The 20,075-nt window shown below is 48.9% G+C and overlaps 1 pseudogene across 1 annotated transcript; it reads left to right on the forward strand.

The window, feature by feature from the left end:
- The first annotated feature begins 314 nt into the window (after positions 1–314).
- LOC146355343 (uncharacterized) lies at positions 315–17,450 on the forward strand (annotated as a pseudogene). The gene is made up of 6 exons (XR_014787159.1): positions 315–963; positions 2,085–6,496; positions 7,523–7,618; positions 13,079–13,312; positions 14,238–14,260; positions 15,801–17,450. The product of XR_014787159.1 is annotated as an uncharacterized LOC146355343 (transcript).
- Positions 17,451–20,075: the final 2,625 nt, after the last annotated feature.

Raw genomic sequence — 20,075 nt, forward strand, 5'->3', positions numbered from 1 at the left:
GTTTCAACAGAGAAAAGATGCAATGCTACGTGTGTTTGGACAGAAAAAAGACGCAGTCCGATGCACGTTTAGACAGAAAAAAGGCACAATGCTATGCATGTTTAGACAGAAAAAGGTCCTACAACTCCCAGCCCTCCTACAACTCAAAAAGTCCTACAACTCCCAGCATTCCCCAGCCAGCCAATATAGCCCCCTAATATTGTCCTTGAACTAAAATGCGAAAGTGATACAAATACTGTACATATGTAGTGGTTTATCTCTGGGGTGGTTGCAAAATTGCCTTCCTCCATCCTAATTACAGAAGAAATCTGAGACGATATATATACACACTGGGGGAAGCGGGGGGAGCCCAGCTGCCCAGCCTGCTCCTCCGTCGCCTGCCAAGCGCTCAGCCCCTGCTGCCTCCACCCAGATCGAAACTTTCCCCCCAGTCGGCTGAGATGGGAGGTGAGCTTGCAATCTTCATTCTGGGTCTTCCACAAACAGAGGGAGGAGCCGGATAAAGGCAGACGGACGGATTAGCAGAGCCGGCGGCCGAGGCTCCATTCCGACGCCCGGTTCGCCCCGACTCGCAACTTCCGTTCACTCCGCCCACGGATCACTTGGTTGATCAAGCCGGGGCCTCCCTGCGCCGCCACCCCTGGCAAATCCAGGCTGCGCGCGGCTCAGGGTTGGCAGCTGCGCAACAGCAGCAGAAGCGGAAATTTTTGGAGCCGCAGGAATCGAAAGCTGCCGCGGTCCTCTTTGGCCTAGCGGGGAAGGGCGCGTCTCCCTCCGGCCGCTGCCCCAACAAGGCCGAGACCGCCACGGGCTCCTCGTCCCCCAGTCAGCCATAGACCAAGGAAGGGTCTGCCCGTCTCTGCTATAAGACACTTTGCGGAGGAGCGTGACGAGCAAGAGACTGGTCCCTGCCCGGCGGAGCTCACAGTCGATCTAAATTGCAGTCAGTCCAGGTATGCCGAGGTATGTTACTTCTCAGGTTGTATCCAGTGTTAGTCTAACTTAAGCCCCATACATTTAAATGGGTCTACTCTAAGCAGAACTAGCACTGGATTGTCTGCCAAAAATTTAACCCTTTGGCTTAATGCTAAATTTCAAGCGCCCAATCCCTTGGGAGACAGACGGCTCAGAAATTTGGCTTAAGGCACAGCCCTAGTCATGTTTAGACGGAAAAAAGTCCCACAACTCCCAGCATTCCCCAGCCAGCCAGGCTGGCTGGGGAATGCTGGGAGTTGTGGGACTCTTTCTGTCTAGACATGTATAGGATTGTGCCCTTGAGTGGGTTGTGGAGGGGACAATCACTGGCAAAATGGTGTGCAGTGGGAAAGAAACGGGAGACCGCACACACAATTATTTCATCTCGACCACCAAAGATTTCCTGTCGCTGTTGCTACTTCCCCTGCCCTGCAAAGCTCCCTTCTGCATGGCAGGCAGAAATTCAGCAGATGCAGCTTTTCCTAGCATTGAGATGAAGGGATGAGGGGAAGTTGCACCTGCTGAAGTTCTGCCTGCCAGGGAAATGTTAAAGCTAAAGAAGTCTTCACAGTTAAATCAGTGGCAGGGCCAGGGGGGAAAAATGGGAAAGGGTTGTACAGAAGGGACAAAGTGCACGTGAGGAAAGCTTTGTCCCACATGCTGGATTATTGAAAGAAAAATGTATTGAGGAGGGGGAGCTTCATGTGTGAGGAGAATACATGTCCCCCTCCCGTGCTACCTATGAGTTCAAGAAAAAAAACACTGGGCAATCCCTGCTTTCTTCATAGGTCTTTAAGAAGTCTGACTTAGCTACCCAATAATCCCCTGGTATTATAGTTTTCTTTTGAATCCAGCATTCTTTGCTTTCTTCTCATAATCCATGAATAAACAGTTGTCTGTTGGGCTTTTTACAAGAGTCACATGCTAATCCCAAAATGAAACTTCTTGTATTGGGCAATCACATGATAAAGCTCTGTGGACTTGAAATAGCTCTTTTCCACCTTGCATCTTGTGTTAATGTTCCAATAGCACATTGCGAACTTGAGTGCGTCATAGAGTACCTGATTTACTTATTTTTTTTAATGATCTAATTGTTGTCTCTTATATAGTGGTACCGGTATAGAAGGTTCGGTTGTGGTTTGTGAGACCCCCACCCAGCCACTAATCAGCTGGGCTGCAGGAAAAGGACCGCTTAGCAGCAGTGCAGCAAGGATCTTGATTGGGGTCACTGGGGTAGGTGGGGAGGAGGCTTTCTTCTGTGCTAAGCAGGGAAGCCACACTCTTTATCTCTACATCGCATAAACAATATTAAAATCATGACTCTAAAATCACAAATATATAATAAAATACAATAAACCATACAATATAATAAAATAAAACCATCAACACAACCAACAAACCAACCAATCAAAAACAGACAGAGGACTTGTGTATACCTCAAGACTCTGCACAAACAATTATGTCTTTAACTAGTGCCTAAATGACAATAACATGGGGGCAGCCGAATCTCTGTCAGAAGCGAGTTCCACAGCTGGGGTGCCAGCACTGAAAAGGCCCTGCCATGTGTGGTAGCCCCACTGGCCATATTTCTCAAGGGCAGCACATGTAAAGTCTCTCTGGCTGATCTTAAGTACCAGGATGGTCCGTATTGGGGAAGGATGTCCTTCAAGTAAATATCTAGAGAGTTTCTGCTGCCTAGGTGGTTTCTGCTGTCTCTGTGTATATCAATCCCAGATAAAGCAAGCAACATGTCTGCCTAATAAAGAAGTGGTTACTACAATGCTGTGTCCAGGAGTATCAGTGGAACACCCAGACATAACAAGTGTGGTTGGCCCAGGGTCACCTGACCCAGTGAGCTTCATGTCTGAGTGGGGTTTTGCATTGGGGTCTCTACAGTCCCTAGTCCAGCCTTTCACAGCCTGGTGCCCTCTATGCCCATTCGCCATGCTGGTTGGGGTTGTAGTCCAAAACATCTGGAGGGCACCAGGTTGGCAAAAGCTGCCCTAATCCAGCACTGACCATGACACCATTCTGGCTCTTTAGATGAGAGGCAAGCTTATTTATTTATTTTATTGATTGATTTGATACCCCCCTTTCTACCAAAAATGGCACTTAAAGCTCTGTTAAACCCCCCCCCATCTCACTCCTCAAAGGACACCCCCCCAGCTCTGAATTGTATGTGAGTTGCTGCTCCTGGCTTCTCCCCCACCCCACATTTCAGGAAGGGTGTCTGCTTTGTTGTTTTCACTGTCAAGCACTGTCATGGCTACCTGCTCACACATTTGTTCAGTGGTTTGTTATCCTTTTCTGAAAGGGTTTTTCTTTTTTACGCTTAGCATTATGTTTAAATTGTACTTTTGCTTCTCACTACTTTGTTAGCCGTCCTGGGAACATAAATTTATGTTGTAGGTGAGTGATATAAATGATGTAAGGACATAAGTAAATAAAGCGCAATCCTATGCATGTTTAGACAGAAAAAAAGGCCTACAACTCCCAGCATGTCTGAGCCAGCATGGCTGGCTGGGGGATGCTGGGAATTGTAGGCCTTTTTTTTTCTGTCTAAACATGCATAGGATTGTGCCCTAAATAAATCAAAAGCCCCATTCAGGCATTCTAAAACTGTGTATGCTACATGTGTGAGGAGGGAGAGTCCACTCAGCCTGCCCTCCTCAGTTGTCATTCCTGTCGCCCTTTTGAACATTGAAGATTCTGAAAATCAGCATTCAGAATTGCATGGAGAACCTCCACGGATGAGGAGCGCCTCCCTTTCAGAAAGTCACCCTCCACATGTAGAGGGAGACAGAAATGACAAGGGGACAGGCTAGTGCGCTCCCCCTCTTCATGGTTTAGCATAGACACTTTTAGAGCACCTGAACAGGCCTAAAATCTGCTCTGAGGAGGAGGTGGTTTTGTGAGGGCGAGCCAATCTTTGCAGTGCACAGCTCTGCTCTGAAAAAGGAGGGGGGAAAGCAACTTTCTGAGTGATACAAGGGCCGGCCAGTACTGTGTGCAAATACGACTTCTGCTGTAAATGGGAAAGATAAGTTTTACCTGAGATCAGTCCTGGGGAGAAGGTGGTACATGTGTCTAAAATGTACGTTGCACTTTCAATCACCGGCATCTCTAGGCGCGACTCTTGCCTTCGTGGCTGCTTTTTGGTGTAAACCCCTTTCCTTTGGCCACCCTTTCCCAGCTTCTCCTGGGGCCAGCCTGGACTAGGATATGGGGTCACCTCAGCTCCAGTCAGTGCTGTCTCCAGGTTCTGGAGGGCCCTTGGGCAAGACACCCTCCATGGGTCCCCTCCCTCAGCGCTTCTGCCTTCTCGCCGCCATTGTCACCTGCTGCTATTCCTCCTCTCCTCTTTCTCATCATTGATAGTGTTTGCTTGCTCGACAGGCAGAGAAAACCAAACCAAATAGGAGATACCTCCCAACCCTTATTAACATAGCAAGAACACAGTTAGGCTGGGCTTACTGGTGATAATAAATAAATGTAAAGAGAACAGAATCTAATAATATTTTTTAAATCTATGTAGTTAAAATGTATATACATAAAAACAATAAGAAAGAATACATTGTTACTGTGCTGTAAAGAGACATAATCAAACCAGTGAGGGAGAATACAGTGTTGTTGTGTTATAAAGGCTGAACCGTACCATGGTTACGCCTTTACAACACAACAACATTGTATTAACTATAGAGTAGTTAACTTTTTAACTAGATAGATTAAAAAATCATTAGATTCTGTTCTATTTATAGTTATTATCACCAGTAAGCCCAGCCCAGTTGTTTTGTTGACAGGCAGCAAGCAGGCAGGGGCATCTGCTGTTCTTCCTTCTCACCTCCACTGTTGCCGGGACCAGAGCGAGAGGCAGGTGACCAAGGAGGTTGCAGTGGGGAAGAGGAGGAAATCCAGGAGGCCCCTGCTCAGATGTGGGTCTTTCGGCAGGTGCCCAACCCTTGACGCCAGCTCTGGTTCTGTTAGCACGCAATCAGCCAGCAATGGCAGCTGGATGTTGCCTATTTCTGTAGCCATTTGGCTCCAAACCACTGCACCCCGTGAGGTGAATCTGCCAGATGAAAATCTCTGCCCAGTCCGACTTCCTGCTTCCAGTCTCTTCACCCTCCTGCCTTTTCCTGCGGCTTTCTGGTGATTTGTTGCCAGTGTTATTTTTATTGTGGTGATTGTTTCTGGCATAATATTATTAATATTTTAATATTTCCATTGTTGTATTTATTGTTTTGGTCGTTGTTTTACTGTTTTTTAAAAAATTGTTGTTGTTGTTGTTAAAAACAGTCCTGAGGGCATCAACCAGTTGGGTGGTCTACAAATGTAATAAATAAATAAACAAATAATGGCACGCATACCCCCTTTCCAGAACTCACCCCGTTCACTGTCTCTGCTCCCTCTGAAATAGCCACTTCCTCTCGCAGAAGGCACCCACCCACCCACCACAACCTTTTCCTCTCTTGATCCTTAGCCCGTTTGCCCTCCTTCCACCACCCCGCCCTGTGCATTGTCACCATTGTTGCCCTCCCTTTAGACAGTCTCTCCTTCTCCCACATATCCCACCCTGAAGTTGTGGTGGTAGAAGCCTTCTTTCTGTGAGTTCTTCTCGCCCCCATTGCCTGTCCTTCCCTCTGTTTCTGATGTTCAGGCACAAGTGCTGTTGCTCATGTAGCCAGAAACACCTCCACCCACACACAAGAAGGAAATATCAGCAGGCGATTGGGGGAACCCCAGGTTTTGCAAAAGTACAAAAATTATTTAGGAAAAAACCAAAGGGGGGGGGCAGTAAACTCTCAAAGCAGCCGAGGGAGGACTTGGTATGCTCAGTGGGAGCACAGTGCTTGCTGGCTGACTGTTCGGGGTGGGGGAATAGAAGACTGTGAGAGAGGAGAAACGGAATGGATCACTATGGAGGAGGACATGGTTGCCTGACTGGAGCACTGCACTGCAACATTTTGTTGCAGGTCTCGCCTACCTACCTTTTAGGTGCATTCTGTGATCTTTTCTTCATTGACTCTGCTTGTTCTCCCCTCAGGAAGCCGATACTCCATTCGACTAGCGAGTGGACACTGGAGCAGCTGCCATGGCCTCTGTCCGGGAGGTGTCCAGCATTGCTGAGGACCTGCTATGCCCCGTTTGCCTCTCTGTCTTCCAGGACCCCCGCATGCTGGGCTGCGGCCACAACTTCTGCCTCTCTTGCTTGGAGAGCTGCGTGGTCCGCAAGGGGCAGCATCAAGGGACGTGCCCCGAGTGCCGCACCCCCTTTCACCTCCAGGATGCTGCATGCAACCGGGTCCTGGCCAACCTGTCCGAGAAAGCCCGGCTCCTGAAGCTGGAGGAGGGGCCCCCCTCTGGCGGGGCTGGGAACCGGTACTTTTGTGAGGAACACGAGGAGCCACTCAAACTCTTCTGCAGCCAGGACGAGGCCCCTATCTGTGTGATCTGCCGGGACCTTCCTCAGCATCAGGGTCATAACTTTTTGCCTTTCAAGAATGCCGTGAAAGATTATCAGGTGGGAGTCAGTGGATGCTTGTGCTTTTGCAGGCTAGTGGATTACAGGACTGGAAGTTGCAAGAAGGGATGGGGGGGACATTTGTTTGTTTCACATTTTCATGCAAACATACCTAATTGCACACTTTCAAAATCTATACACCAGGGGTGTAGAACCTCAGACTCGGGGGCCAAATCCAGCTAAAGATGTACAGATTTTGTAGAATTTGTTCTGTCTGCGTTTCGCAGATTGTCAGGTGCCTTTCATACTGTTGTCCACTCATTGATGGGATTGAAAGTTTTCCAATTCCCTGAATTTGGGCAAATCGAATTTGTACAAATTTGGATTTGCAAAAAATGTGCAAATCCCCCATGCACATTTTCATGCTTTAGCTTATGGGGGAACTATGCATTTTTGTCCAGTGTTTTTTTAATTTTACGTAATTTTCTATGACTAAATTTGCATAAAATTCTGGAAAGTTAAAAAAAACAACCACGTTCTGCAGGATCCACACAACTCAGGAAAAACCAGTCCACTGTGGAATCTGTGGTTTGGATTCTCTGAAATCCAAACTTATTTGATTCCATTACAGATTTTTCTGACATCCCTACATCTGGACTTCCTTGGGTTCCAGTCTGGCCTTGTGGGGTTCCTCAGATGGCCACCCCTCCTTCCTCTGGTCCCCTTTCCCACAGCCACCAATCATTTGGTAGTTTCCCAGCTTTTGTGCAGGCTCTTTTCCCATTCTGCACGTTGCCTCTCCTAAGACGTAGCTTACCAGCAGTAAGGGCTTTAGGGCGCAATCCTATGCATGTTTAGACAGAAAAAAGTCCTAAAACTCCAAGCGTGCCTCAGCCAGCCTTGCTGGTTATCATATCCTTTACTCTGGCAGCAAAATGACTTGTAGGAGCAGGAAGGAGCCCCTTATCCTTTTCCAATGTGGATTTCTTTTTCCCTCTAGATACTTATGTGTCCCCTCATTTTCATTTTATTTTTTATTTTGTAAAAATCAAAATATTTTTATTTACGTATTTATTTGCTGCGCAGGAAAAACTGAAGGCATCTCAGGATTCCCTGGAGGATGGCGTGAAAAGGGCTACAAATAGTTACTCTCGCCAGCTGGAGGCGATGGAAGAACTGGAGGTAAATGTAGAAGGGGAAACTGGAATCCAGTGGTAGGGCTTGGGTGAGCCTGAGAAAGGAAATCAGAGGAGGAGGTGCCTTGAAGAGATGCACTTAGAGGCTGGAAGCAAGCCGAGGCCTTTTTAATACAATGAGACTCTTTATCAAGTGAGATCACAGTGAGAGGTCTTTCGCGATGTGCGAGGACCCGGGGAACTGCTGATATTTCTCTGTTCTTGCATTGATTTCTCAGCCCCTGATTGGTTCCCAATTCAGCCTTCCGATTGGCTGGGAGTTCTAGATACACATCCTGGGTCAGGCCCATCCCTGTCACGGACATGGTGGCATCTGCTTATCAGCTCAAGTCTGTTTGCCTGTTTGTTCTGTACACACGTGTCATCTGCCACAGGGTGTTTCCCAGAAGACTGAGCTTAACTAACGTTTAATAGCCTCGCCCCAGAAATCAGGTGTACTAACTACACTGGCTTGGCCTAGCTTCCAGCCTCTGGCCCACACCTGGGTGCAGTCAAGTCTCTGCAAGTCCTCCAGCTCCACCCTCCCAGCTGCTGGCTTATCATCATAGACACCAAAACATAAACTGACATGCTGCCCAGGGCCGGTGTCAAGGGTCGGCATAGACAGGCACCTGCCCAGGGCCCACACCCCAGCGGGAGTCCGCTGGCAAAAGCCCTCTGGGGTTGCTTCTCCACCATTGCAACCTGCTTCATAGAATCATAGAATAGTAGGGTTGCGAGGGGCCTATAAGACCATCGAGTCCAACCCCCTGCTCAGTGCAGGAATCCAAGTCAAAGCCTGACAGATGGCTGTCCAGCTTCATCTTGAATGCCTCCAGTGTGGGAGAGCCCACTACCCTAGCGAATTGGTTCCATTGTCGTATTGCTGTAACAGGAAGTTTTTCCTGATGTTCAGCTGGAATCTGGCTTCCTGTAACTTGATCCCATTATCCCGTGTCCTGCCAGTCTTCTCTTCTCCAGGCTAAACATGCCCAGTTCTTTCAGTCTCTCTTCATAGGGCTTTGTTTCCAGTCCCCTGATCATCTTTGTTGCCCTCGTCTGAACTTTTTCCAGCTTGTCTGCATCCTTCTTAAAGTGTGGTGCCCAGAACTGAACACAGTACTCAGGATGAACTGTTTTAAAGTACTCTTTAAAAGAGGCGGTAATCAGGCCACTCCTGAAAAAGCCTGACCTGGATGACATTAACAGTGGCCAACATCCCCTTCCTGGGCAAGGTGCTTGAGCGGGTGGTTGCAGGACAGCTCCAGGAACTCTTGAATGGAACAGATTATCTAGATCCATTTCAGTTGGGCTTCAGGCCTGGTTTTGGAAGGGAAACTGCCTTTGCTGGGAGAGGGACAAGGGGAGTGTGACCCTGTTGATTCTCCTGGACCTCTCAGTGGTTTTCGATACCATTGTCCATGGTATCCTTCTGGACAGGTTGTCTGGGCTGAGAGTTGGACTCACTGCACTGGTTCCCCTCCTACTTGGACAGCCGACTCCAGAAGGTGGTGCTGGGGGATTATTGCTCTGTGCCATGGCAATTGTGCCTTGGGGTTCCACAGGGCTCTATTTTATCCCCTATGCTATTCAACGTCTACATGAAACCGCTGGGGGAGGTTATCCGGAGGTGTGGGCTGAGGTGCCATCAATATGTGAATGACACCCAGCTCTACCTCTCTTTTACATCAAAACCAGGTGAGGCAGTGACTGTTCTGAATCAGGGCCTGGGCACAGTAATGGACTGGATGAGGGCCAATAAACTGAAACTCAATCCAGACAAGATAGAGGTACTGTTAGTGGGTGGTTCGTCTGCCTGGCTAAGTGGTGTTCAACCTGTTCTGGAGGGGGTTGCACTCCCCCTAAAGGATCACGTTTGTAGTTTGGGGTGCTCCTGGATCCAGAACTGTCACTTGAGGCACAGGTGAACTCAGTGGCATGGAGCACTTTTTATCAGCTTAGGCTGGTATACCACCTACGCCCTTATTTGGACAGAGATAGCCTAGCTACAGTTATCCATGCTCTGATAACTTCTCCTCTGGATTACTGGAATGCATTATACATGGGGCTGACTTTGGAAATGGTCCAGAAACTTCAGCTGGTCCAAAATAGGGCAGCAAGATTATTAACAGGAACTGGCCAACAAGATCCCATTACGCCAGTACTTTTCCAGCTGCACTGGCTGCCAGTCCATTTCCGGGCCCGATTCAAAGTGCTGGTGTTAACATTCAAAGCCCTTAATGGCTTGGGGCCAGGTGAGCTGAAGGATCGCCTCCTCCCATATATGCCTGCCTGGACCCTAAAATCATCCTCAGCGGTCCTTCTCCGTGAGCCCCTGCCAAAGAAAGTGAGGCAGGTGGCTAGCAGGAAGGGGGCCTTTTCTGCTGTGGTCCCCCAGCTGTGGAATGAGCTCCCTAGAGAGGTTCACCTGGCACACACATTGTACTCCTTCCAGCACCAGGTGAACACCTTTTTTTTCTTCCAGTATTTTACCATTTTAGCTTCCTAGTCTTTTAGTTTTGGTTTTAAATTTGTATTTTAAATTTCTGCATTGCTGCTAGGTTTTATTCTGGTTGTTATATTGTGTTTCAATGCTTTCATATTGTATATTGTTTTATCCTGTGCTTTTTGGTTTTGACTTTTGTGAACCGCCCGGAGAGTTTTGGCTATTGGGCAGTATAGAAATTAAATTAAATAAATAAAATAAAATAAAGATGAAGCCTAACCAGTGCTGAATAGAGGGGAACTAGTACTTCCCGGGATTTGGAAGCTCTACTTCTGTTAATGCCCAAAATAGCCTTTGCCTTTTTTGCAGCCATATCACATTGTTGGCTTATATTCAGCTTGTGATCTACAACAATTCCAAGATCCTTCTCACATGTGGTATTGTTGAGCCATGTATCCCCCATCTTGTAACTGTGCATTTGGTTTCTTTTTCCTAGGTGCAGAACTTGGCATTTATTCCTATTAAATTTCATTCTGTTGTTTTTAGTCCAGTGCTCCAGCCTATCAAGATCACTTTGAATGTTGTTTCTGTCTTCCAGGGTGGCTGGAAAATTGGCTATCCCACCCAATTTTGTGTCATCTGCAAATTTGATAAGTATTCCCTGCACCTCCTCATCCAAATCATTAACAAAAATGTTGAAGAGCACCAGGCCCAGGACTGAGCCCTGCGGTACACCACTTGTTACCTCTTCCCAGTTTGAGAAGATCTATTTGATAAGCACTCTTTGAGTCCGATTCTGTTGCCAACTGTGGGTCTACTTGATAGTTGTTTCATCTTGCCCACTTTGAGCTAGTTTGCTTATCAGGACATCATGGGGCAGTTTGTCAAAAGCTTTGCTGAAGTCGAGGTATATGATGTCTACAGCATTGCCATGGTCCACAAGGGAGGTGACTTGATCAAAAAATGAGATCAGATTCGTCTGGCAGGACTTGTTTTTGACAAATCCACGTTGGCGTCGAGTAATCACTGCATTGTTTTCAAAGTGCTTCCAGATGGATTGCTTTATCATCTGCTCCAGAATTTTCCCAGGGATTGATGTCAGACTGACTGGTCTGTAGTTCCCTGGTTCCTCCTTTTTGCCCTTTCTGAAGATAGGGACAACATTAGCCCTCCTCCAGTCATCTGGCACTTCACCTGTCCTCCATGATTGCTCAAAGAGAATAGACAGTGGTTCTGAGAGCTCTTCTGCCAGTTCCTAAATAAATCAAGTCTTCTTCTTGATTGGGTGGCCGGTAGTTGACTCCGACCACCATGTTCCTTTTATTCTTAGCTCCATTTATTTTAACCCAGATGCTCTCGATGGGGCTACCAAGCTCATCCTCCTATATTTCTGTGCAGATATATGTATTTTTCACATATACTGCAACCCCACCTCCCTTTCTTTTCCTCCTGTTCTTTTTGAACAAGTTATATCCTTCAACTGCTGTATTCCAGTCATGAGAGTCATCCCACCAAGTCTCAGTTACACCTATCAAGTCATAATTTCCCTCTTGTATTAAGAGTTCAAGTTTGTTCTGTTTCCCATACACTGGGCATTAGTATATAGACATTGAAGACCATGTGCTTTATAGTCTGGCTTTCTTCGTACATGGATTTGAAGACTGTTGTTGGTCTTTCCCATGCTCTGCATTATGGTGTCATTTGTTACATAATGTGCCCAAGCTATTCTAAGCTTGTGACGGTAGTACCATAGCTTGAATGCTTCCAGGCATTTACAGGCAGCTTCTGCAAGAGTCCAGGCCTCCACTCCATACATCCGCACCAAGAAAATATGGCACCTTGTCTAGACAGACAATGGAATTGTCAGTCTAGATTTTTAGAAGTTTATGGTGTCCACAGGGTGCTGCTGGGTCTAGAACAGGAAATGACACAAGAAGAACAGGAAATGGCACAATCTCATCTTTCCACACAGCACCAGAGTTGCACTGATTGGGAAGAAGCACGTTGTTGTTCTGCGTTTTGATCCACTGAAGACTTGATTAACATTTGTAGTTAGTTAGTTAAATATTTATAGCCTGCTTTTCTGTAAAAACAGGATCTGCTTTCTGCAAGAGGACCTTTCGCGAGAGGAAGGGCTCTGCTTGCAGAAGGCCCCTCTGCCTGATTGTGGGGGATTCCCCCTCCCTCCCACCCACACCGCTCCATTCAGCAGGGTCTCCTAACTCTCTGTGTAGCATTTTCAGGGGGCTGGAGGGGCTGCCCTGGGAAAGGGGGGGCAGGAAAGTCTACTTCTGCCAGCGCAGTTGATCCAGAATAAACCTAGATCCAACTCAATCGAAGTAGCTTACAGTAAAAAAAGACAGAAAGAAGGGGCAATACAATAAGACAAAAAATAAAAACGAAGAGTTAGATCCAGACTTAATCATGCTTAGAGCTGACCCATTGAAACGGGACCAAAGTTAGTCATGAACAAAGTAAGCCCCAGTGATTTCAGTCGGTCTAGTCTATGAATTACTACATCTGAACCCAAGCCAAAGTGTAAAACAACAAAGCTAAAAGATGTGAGTGGCTCACTCAGCGAGTATAATAGCTGAGTGGGGATTTGAACCTGGGTCTTCCTGATTCTAGTCTGACATTTTGACCACTACGCTACACCATACATGCAAGAGTAGGCAACCTGGTTCCCTCCAGATGTTTTGGATTACAACGACCATCAGCCCTAGCCAGCTTGGCCAGTGGTCAGCTGTTATGGGAGCTGTAGTCCAAAACATCTGGAGAGAACCAGCTTGCCTCCCCCTGTCCTAGTGGCTCTATATTGATGGTGTGGAATGAAGAACAATTCACCATGAGCATATTTTTCCACCATTTTGTGTGCCACCGCAAGCCTTCCCAACAAGGACGGAGTCATAGCCTGCAAATTGGCAACTTGTTATAACTGACTTCGACCACCTGTTCCTCATGAGTAGGAGAAGAGTGGCCAACAATAAGCATACATTTCAACTCTCTCTGATTTCTCTGCAGGGCTTGAGCCAAAATCTGTGCGGCTGCATCTTCATTGCGTTTGAGGAACTCCGTGAAATCCTGAACGAGAGAGAGCAAAGCATGCTGGAAACGGTGAAACAGTTGAAGGAAGACAACCTGGCCGAAATGGAAGAGAGGCTGGAGTATTTGAAAGCGTAGGAGTTGTCTCACACCAAAACCATTTCCACCATCCAAGCCACGCTGGAGGAATCCAACGAATTTGCTTTTCTGATGGTGCGTCTCGGGGCTTTCCCCATCCTTTTTCTGTGAAAATCTTCTGGTGATAAACGTGCAGTTATGCGTTTCTAGCTTCTCTTCCAGCTGACTTCATTTTAGGAAGTGCCTCTGCTTTGGAGAATAATTGTGTTTTTCCACTGCTTGCAATTACAAAGGGAACACAATTTCCCTTTGCACGCACAAGTGTACACACTCAAGTGTGTATACAGTGATTTCTGTATACAATGGACAGGTGACGTGGGCAAAGTGGACATTTCTAGTGATGAGTGACACGACGCCTTTGCTTCCAGGCCTGTGTAATTCTCCAAGTTAAATTTTTCTAGCATAGGGGCTGAGTGCTCCAGCTCACAAGCTCTCATCTAGGCCTTTAAACAGAGGTGGGCAGGACACAGACCTCCAGATGTTTTGGACTTCCACTCCCAGCACTGCTGACCACTGGCCATGCTGGCAGGGCGTCTGGGAGCGCAAATCCAGAACATCTGGAGATGTACCTTCTGCTCGCCCCTCTTTAAAAAATATGGTGCTGAGCACCAGCAAGGCTAGCTCTCTCCTTGCTACAGTCCAACTGTGATTTTTGTATTCAAATGCAAATGTATGCGGATTGAATTTGATTGAGACTGCAATCCTACACACACCTCCTTGAAAGTAAGCCCTGTTGAACAGGATAGGGCTTGTTTCTGCATACATTTGCAGAGGGTTGCACTGTGAAACTCTTTACAGTTAGCTTGTTCTCTGACCGGGTGGCAGCCCCCTGCCAATGGGCACACTTGCCCCGATCTTTCCTACCGTTTGGTTGACCGATGTGTGTCGGGCTCTTGGATGTTCTGAAAGGAGCGTTTGGTGGGCTGGCCGGCGTTGCTGCAGGAAGCTGCTTTGGCAGGCAGCTCCAGGAATTAACCTCCTCTGTTTCTCTTCCCTCCAGGGAATCAAAGAACTGATGGGATGGTGAGTATGTGCATTGGACTCTGCATTGTTGTGACAGACCTTGGAGAGTATGTGTGTGTGTTGGGGCGGGGGAGAGACACTTTCCATACTGGTGAACCCCCTTTTTGATTAAGGTGTCCCCCACAAAAGAATTACAATAGATTGCCAACTTAGGCTGAACCTAGGCCAGACTTCCCCAACCCAGTGCCCTCCAGATGTGTTGTGCTACAACTCCCAGCATTCACAGAAAGCCAGTGCCCCTGTGTGGCTGGGGATGATGGGGGTTGCAGTCCAACACCTCTGGAGGGCACCGGGTTGGGGGTGGCTGCCCTGTGTCTTTGCACGGAGTGGGCATGGCAGGATGGCCAGGCAATAGTTGGGTAACGTCCCATTCATACCTCATGGTCTGTATTCTCCACCTCTCTGTCTTCTGAAATCCCATAAGGCTGGGGTGCAGAACCTCAGGCCTACGGGCCAAATCTGGCCCTTGTGGGGTTACCAATCCTGCCCTCTGGCCCCACACTTTCATCCCCAACCACCTGGCTTCCTGGCTTTTGTGCATTCTTTTCCCATTCTGACAGGTTGCTGTGCCTCTTCTAGGGCAGGGGAGGGTCACCTGCGGCCTGTGATCCTAAACTAGCCCACCCTGGGGCCCAATCTGGCCCACGGAGGGTTCAGCACCTTCCATGGGCCTGTTCCCCTGGCCTTCTCAAGCCCACCCCCACCAAGGGAGAGGAATCCCCATCAGAGGGCAAGCGGCACAAAGGGGGATCCCTTTCTTCTCTCTGATCAGATGAGAGGTTGGAGAGAAGCAGGGATTCCCCTGCACCACTCGGCCAAGACCCTCCCCCTGCTGCTTGCGCCTGGATCGAGAAGGAGCGGCTCTGCTCAGCCAGGGCTTGCAGGGGCCAACTCCTGCAAGCGCCAGCCAAGTCCCTTCCTGCACCACTGGCAGCCCGAGCAGGACGCGAGCAGTGCAGGAAGGAGCAGCCCGGCTCGGCTGGGACTCGCAGGATCCGGCTCCTTCAAGCCCTGGCCGAGGGCCTTTCTCCACGCCTCTCTCTGCATGGAGAAAAAAGAAGCTAGGTGGGGTGGATGATGTCACAGGAGGGGAGGAGCTTTGGGGTGGGGCTCTGCCCCTTGGCATCATCCAGCCCACCCACTTGTTGTTGTCCTCCCCTGTCCTAACGCTTACTTGCTGGCAGTCAGAGTGCCAGTCTACTCCAATGTGCTGGTATTTTTGGCCCCACCCCTTTTGTCTTTGGCCCCACCTACCATTAGAATGCATCCCCCCCCCCGCTTCTCCAAAATGGAATTCAGACCTCAGGCTGAAAGAGGCTGAACACTCTTCAACTCAGGTTGAAGAGGTTGCTGTAAGGTGAATGGAGCTGCCTTGTGGCCCACCCATGGGCAAGCCAATCGTCAGCCTGTGGCAGACGCTCAGAGGCTGTTCCCAGTCGTGCTGTCCCGTGTCTTCTCAGCTGAAGATTTGGGGGATCGAACCTGTGACCTTCTCCATACGAAAACAGTGCACAGCAACCTTCTCTTCTCCCCTCTACAGATTCCAGGACTGTCTAAATGAAGACACTGATGGAACAGGCGATGAAGCAAGTGGGGAAAGCCAGGGGGGCAAGGAAGGGGACGAGAAAGAAGGCGAAGGTGAAGAAGCTACTGGAAACTAGGCTGGAGGCAAAGGGGATCAAGCTCTCGGCGATGGAGGGGAAGCCTTTGAAGAAGCGGTTCAGGATGCCGAGAAAGATGAGGATGGCGCCATTGTGTCTGTGGACCCAGGCTTTGGAGAGCTGGAAGAGTCACTCGATTTTGAGACCTGGAAGGAAATGTTGAGAAGCATCAGCATCAGGGAGAACTACGGCCCAGACTCTCTGGACTGCTCCCCACCCCTGGAGGAAGATGTGTGCCAGTCTGACGGCAGCAACACCTCCGAGGCAGCTGGGGAAGAAGCGGAAACCACTCTGGGAGGCTCGGCCAGCGCCGTGGAAGTCGGCAGCTCAGCACCAGGCGAAGGTTCCCTCGACAGACAAAGCAGCGGCTGGAACGCAGCTCCAACCATGCGAGGGCCCCTTTATCAACCACCATTCTGCTACCCCAGCTTCCCAGTGCCTCTGTTCCAACGGATGCCCCTTTACAATCAGACAGCCATGCGAGGATGGGGGGCCACTCGTCAGTGGACACCTCAGTCTCAGCGGGGCTGGCGGGGCACATGGCAAGGCAGAGGAACCCCGCCGAGGCAGCCCTTTTGCTCCAGACGGGGGCAAGGCAGGGGATCTCCTCGAAACACACCGATGCCCCAACCCAGCGAAAGCAGCGCCTCGCATCCGGAGGGTTGGAGAACCCCGAGGAAAGAGCCCCCCAAACCCCAAAAGGCTCCTGTCATGCAAGGAGGGTTTGTTTCCAATAAGCAGAGATCCCAGGCCAGTGGCGATCACACTTCTGGGGAGGGTGGAGCAGGATCGCTAAAGAAAGAGTCCCCCAAACCCAGAGAGGCTCATGCTGCAGGGCAAGGAAGAGGCTGGCTTAATAAACAGAGGTCCCAATCTGGTGGAGATAACAGCTTGAGACAAAGTGGAGGGGGATCAACAAAGAAAGAGCCATGCAAACCCTGGGAGGCTCATGCTGCAGGGCAAGGAGGGGCTGGGAAGAAACCACCGACCCCCAACCAAGGGGGTGAAGCCTCAGGAAGCCAGGGGCCTCACAACAGGCAGCAGACATCCCACCATCGTGGCTGCGGTCGGGGCTCTGGCTCGGCAAAAGGCCCCCGGAACAAATAGCCGTTTTCCCTCAGAAGTGACTGTGTTTCACTGCTGAGAGAAGGACATTTTCTAAGCATCGTAACAGAAGGAGGAAGCACCAAGAGACCCTGGATGCAGCTTTCACCTTCTGACCAGGATTTTCCCTTTTCTTAAAAAAAAAAGAAAAAGATTTTAGCTCTTCTGATGAAAATATGCTTGAAAATATACGGGGAATACCTGGTACGAGAGAGGGTTTCCTGAATAAGACTTCCACTGATCAGGGTAGAACATGTCCCACACCATGACTAGCAAAGGCAGAAGGAATTAAGCAAAATAATAAACATGCACAGTCCATTAGGCAAACGTGCAGTGTACCAGTTGCAGTATTCATCTCCTGTAGGTGCACAGTTTGGGTGGTGGGATCATTGCTGCCCTGCAAATAAATCCTGTCCGCCCCCAGACCATTGGTTGAGATGCTGTGATGTCACATAACGTTCACAAATGTTCTAACTCAGCGGTCCCCAACCTTTTTGGCACCAGGGACCGGTCTCGTGGAAGACAATTTTTCCATGGACTTGGGGGGATGGTTTCGCTGGTGGACTTCGGGCCGCTGGGATGCAAATGGCATCCGCTATGCAGTAATAAGCTACATAAAGATTTACGTAGCCCATTACTTGAAGAACAGGGATGCAAATGGCATCTGCATAGCGGACGCCATTTGCGTCCCGGTGGCCGGAAGTCCACCAGTGGCCGGAGCCAGCTCGGGCCGGCTCGGATTCCGGGGGGGACGGGGGACGGATCACCTCCCCCCCCCACAGACCCAAGGTAAGGGGGGTTCCCACACCCCTACTGCAACCCGGTTCCTAACAGGCCACGGACCGGGACCGGTCCGCGGACTGGGGTTTGAGGACCCCTGTTCTAACTCATTAAGGAGAATGGAGGACTGCAAGGTTGCCCCATTATAGTGTGTGGCACTCTGGTATGTGTTGCTTACAGTGCATTGACAGGAGCCCCTTTCACCCCCTTTTCTTGGTGGTTGGAGTACACTGAATAGTAAAGCATCCATTCACAGCTGCCTGCCATCTTCATTTCCTAAGGACGTCTCTGAGCCATGCGTGGCAGCTGGAGGCCTTCGCTTTGCTTCGAAGCAATCCAAGCTGCCGGTAAGAAAATGTGTTATTTAAAAAAGACAAAGAAAAGTGGGAGAGGTAGGACTCCTCAGGCACAAGAACGGTGTCTGGGGCATGTTGGGGCCTGTGGGCACCATGTTACCTGCCCCTGCAATAGCCTTTGGACCAGTGAGTATTTGAAAAGAGTGTGCCCAAAACACCCTAGAGCCCCTTTGCCCAACCTGGTGCACTCCAGATGTGTTGTATGACAATTCCCAAGACCATGCTGGCTTGGGATGGTGGGATTTGTAGTCTGAGACACCTGGAGGGCGCCAGGTCGGGAGGGCTGCTTTAGCGTTTCTTGTTCAGGCACGGATTATAGCCTCATGATAATGCTGAGATGACGATTTCATGATCACACTGGGGCAAACATATGATGTACCAGGGGTGCCAAACCTCTTTGAGCCCAAGAGCCAAATTCAGTTTAGGAGAAACGCTTGGGGGCCACATTCCAGAGGTGGGGAGGACTGAAGGCAAAGCACGCAGGGCCAAAATATCAAGAAATACCAGCATATTTTAGCTTAAAGCTCTTGCTGCCGGTAGAAAAAGTTTAGGAGAGGCTTTTCAACATTTTTGAATGGGGGAAAGACTATGAAAGCCAGGAAGCCACCCAACAATTATTGGGAGGGCAGGCGTGGCCATCTGGGGAACCCTGGAGGGACGGATTTGGCTCACGAGCCTGAGGTTCATCGCCCCGATATATACTGTTCTCTGTAATATAGCTATTCCTCCAAAAAAAGCACAATTTATTCAGTGGAGGCTGGTGGCTCTGATTTCAGTGGGGCTGTGAATCCATTCAGGGTTTCAGTCAGAACCAGCCAGAACTCTAAAGTAGCTATCCAGGCTGCTGAACCCTCTCCCCAAAATAGGTTCAGCACCTTGGATAGGCCATTTACAGTTCTGGCTGATTCTGACTGAAACCCAGAAGGGATTTACCGCCCCACCAAAATCGGAGCCACCAGCCTCCACTGCTTCTAATGTCCTATCTCCTGGAGTCCTGGCCAAAGAGCTTTAGCTTGTCATACAGGACAGGTGTCCCTTATTTCATTCTGTATAGAGCAGCCTTACCCCAACCTGGCACCCCCTAGATGTGTTAGAATACAACTCCCGTCATCCTCAGCCAGCTTGGCCATTGTTGAATAATGGGAGTTGCAGTCCACCACATCTGGAGGACGCCAGGTTGGGGGAAGAGCATGGATGCCATATGCATCCAGTTCAGCTGTGAGGCAGGCAGTTCTTCTGTAATTATGCTGTTTTATGAATGTTTGCTGCCTTATTGTCTCTTTTTTATTATATGAATTTTACTGTTGCAAGCCACCTTGGGAGAGCTGTTGCCCTGAAAGGCAGCCTAGAAATATATTTTTCATAATCATCATCATAGGCAATCCCTGTTGTGCAACCAGCCCTTCCTCACAATAATGCCTCTAATAAGGTCTACATATGCAGCAGGTTGAGGCTGTAGAATGGCTGGCCCAAGGAGGCAGCAATTTTCGAATTTTTTTAGTGACAACTAGCTGATATACCCAGCGTTGCCTGGGATGTATTTTTGTCATAGGCACTATTTGTTAGAAACACATTAAGGTAGGTTTACGCTTCTCGGAAAGGCCCCATTTGTTGTTGTTGTTCAGTCGTTAAGTCGTGTCCGACTCTTCGTGACCCCATGGACCAAAGCACATAAGAAAGGTGAAAAGTTGAATCCACCAGACTTGATTAAAAAAGCACAACAATTATAATGAGCAGATTGAATAAAAAACACTACTAAAAATGCAAGAGACTGAATCTGTAAGCACTACTACAATATAATCCACACTGAATCTCATACCACTGTTAAAATGTTCAACAGAGGCTTCCTTGCTAGATATTGCAGGAACGGGAGAGAAACTAAATGCTCTCCACAGTCAGAAAAGAACCATGAGT

Source organism: Heloderma suspectum, chromosome 2, assembly GCF_057233095.1.
Source record: "Heloderma suspectum isolate Gila_16-S chromosome 2, 16-S_ref, whole genome shotgun sequence".
In the NCBI taxonomy this organism is placed as follows: domain Eukaryota; kingdom Metazoa; phylum Chordata; class Lepidosauria; order Squamata; family Helodermatidae; genus Heloderma; species Heloderma suspectum.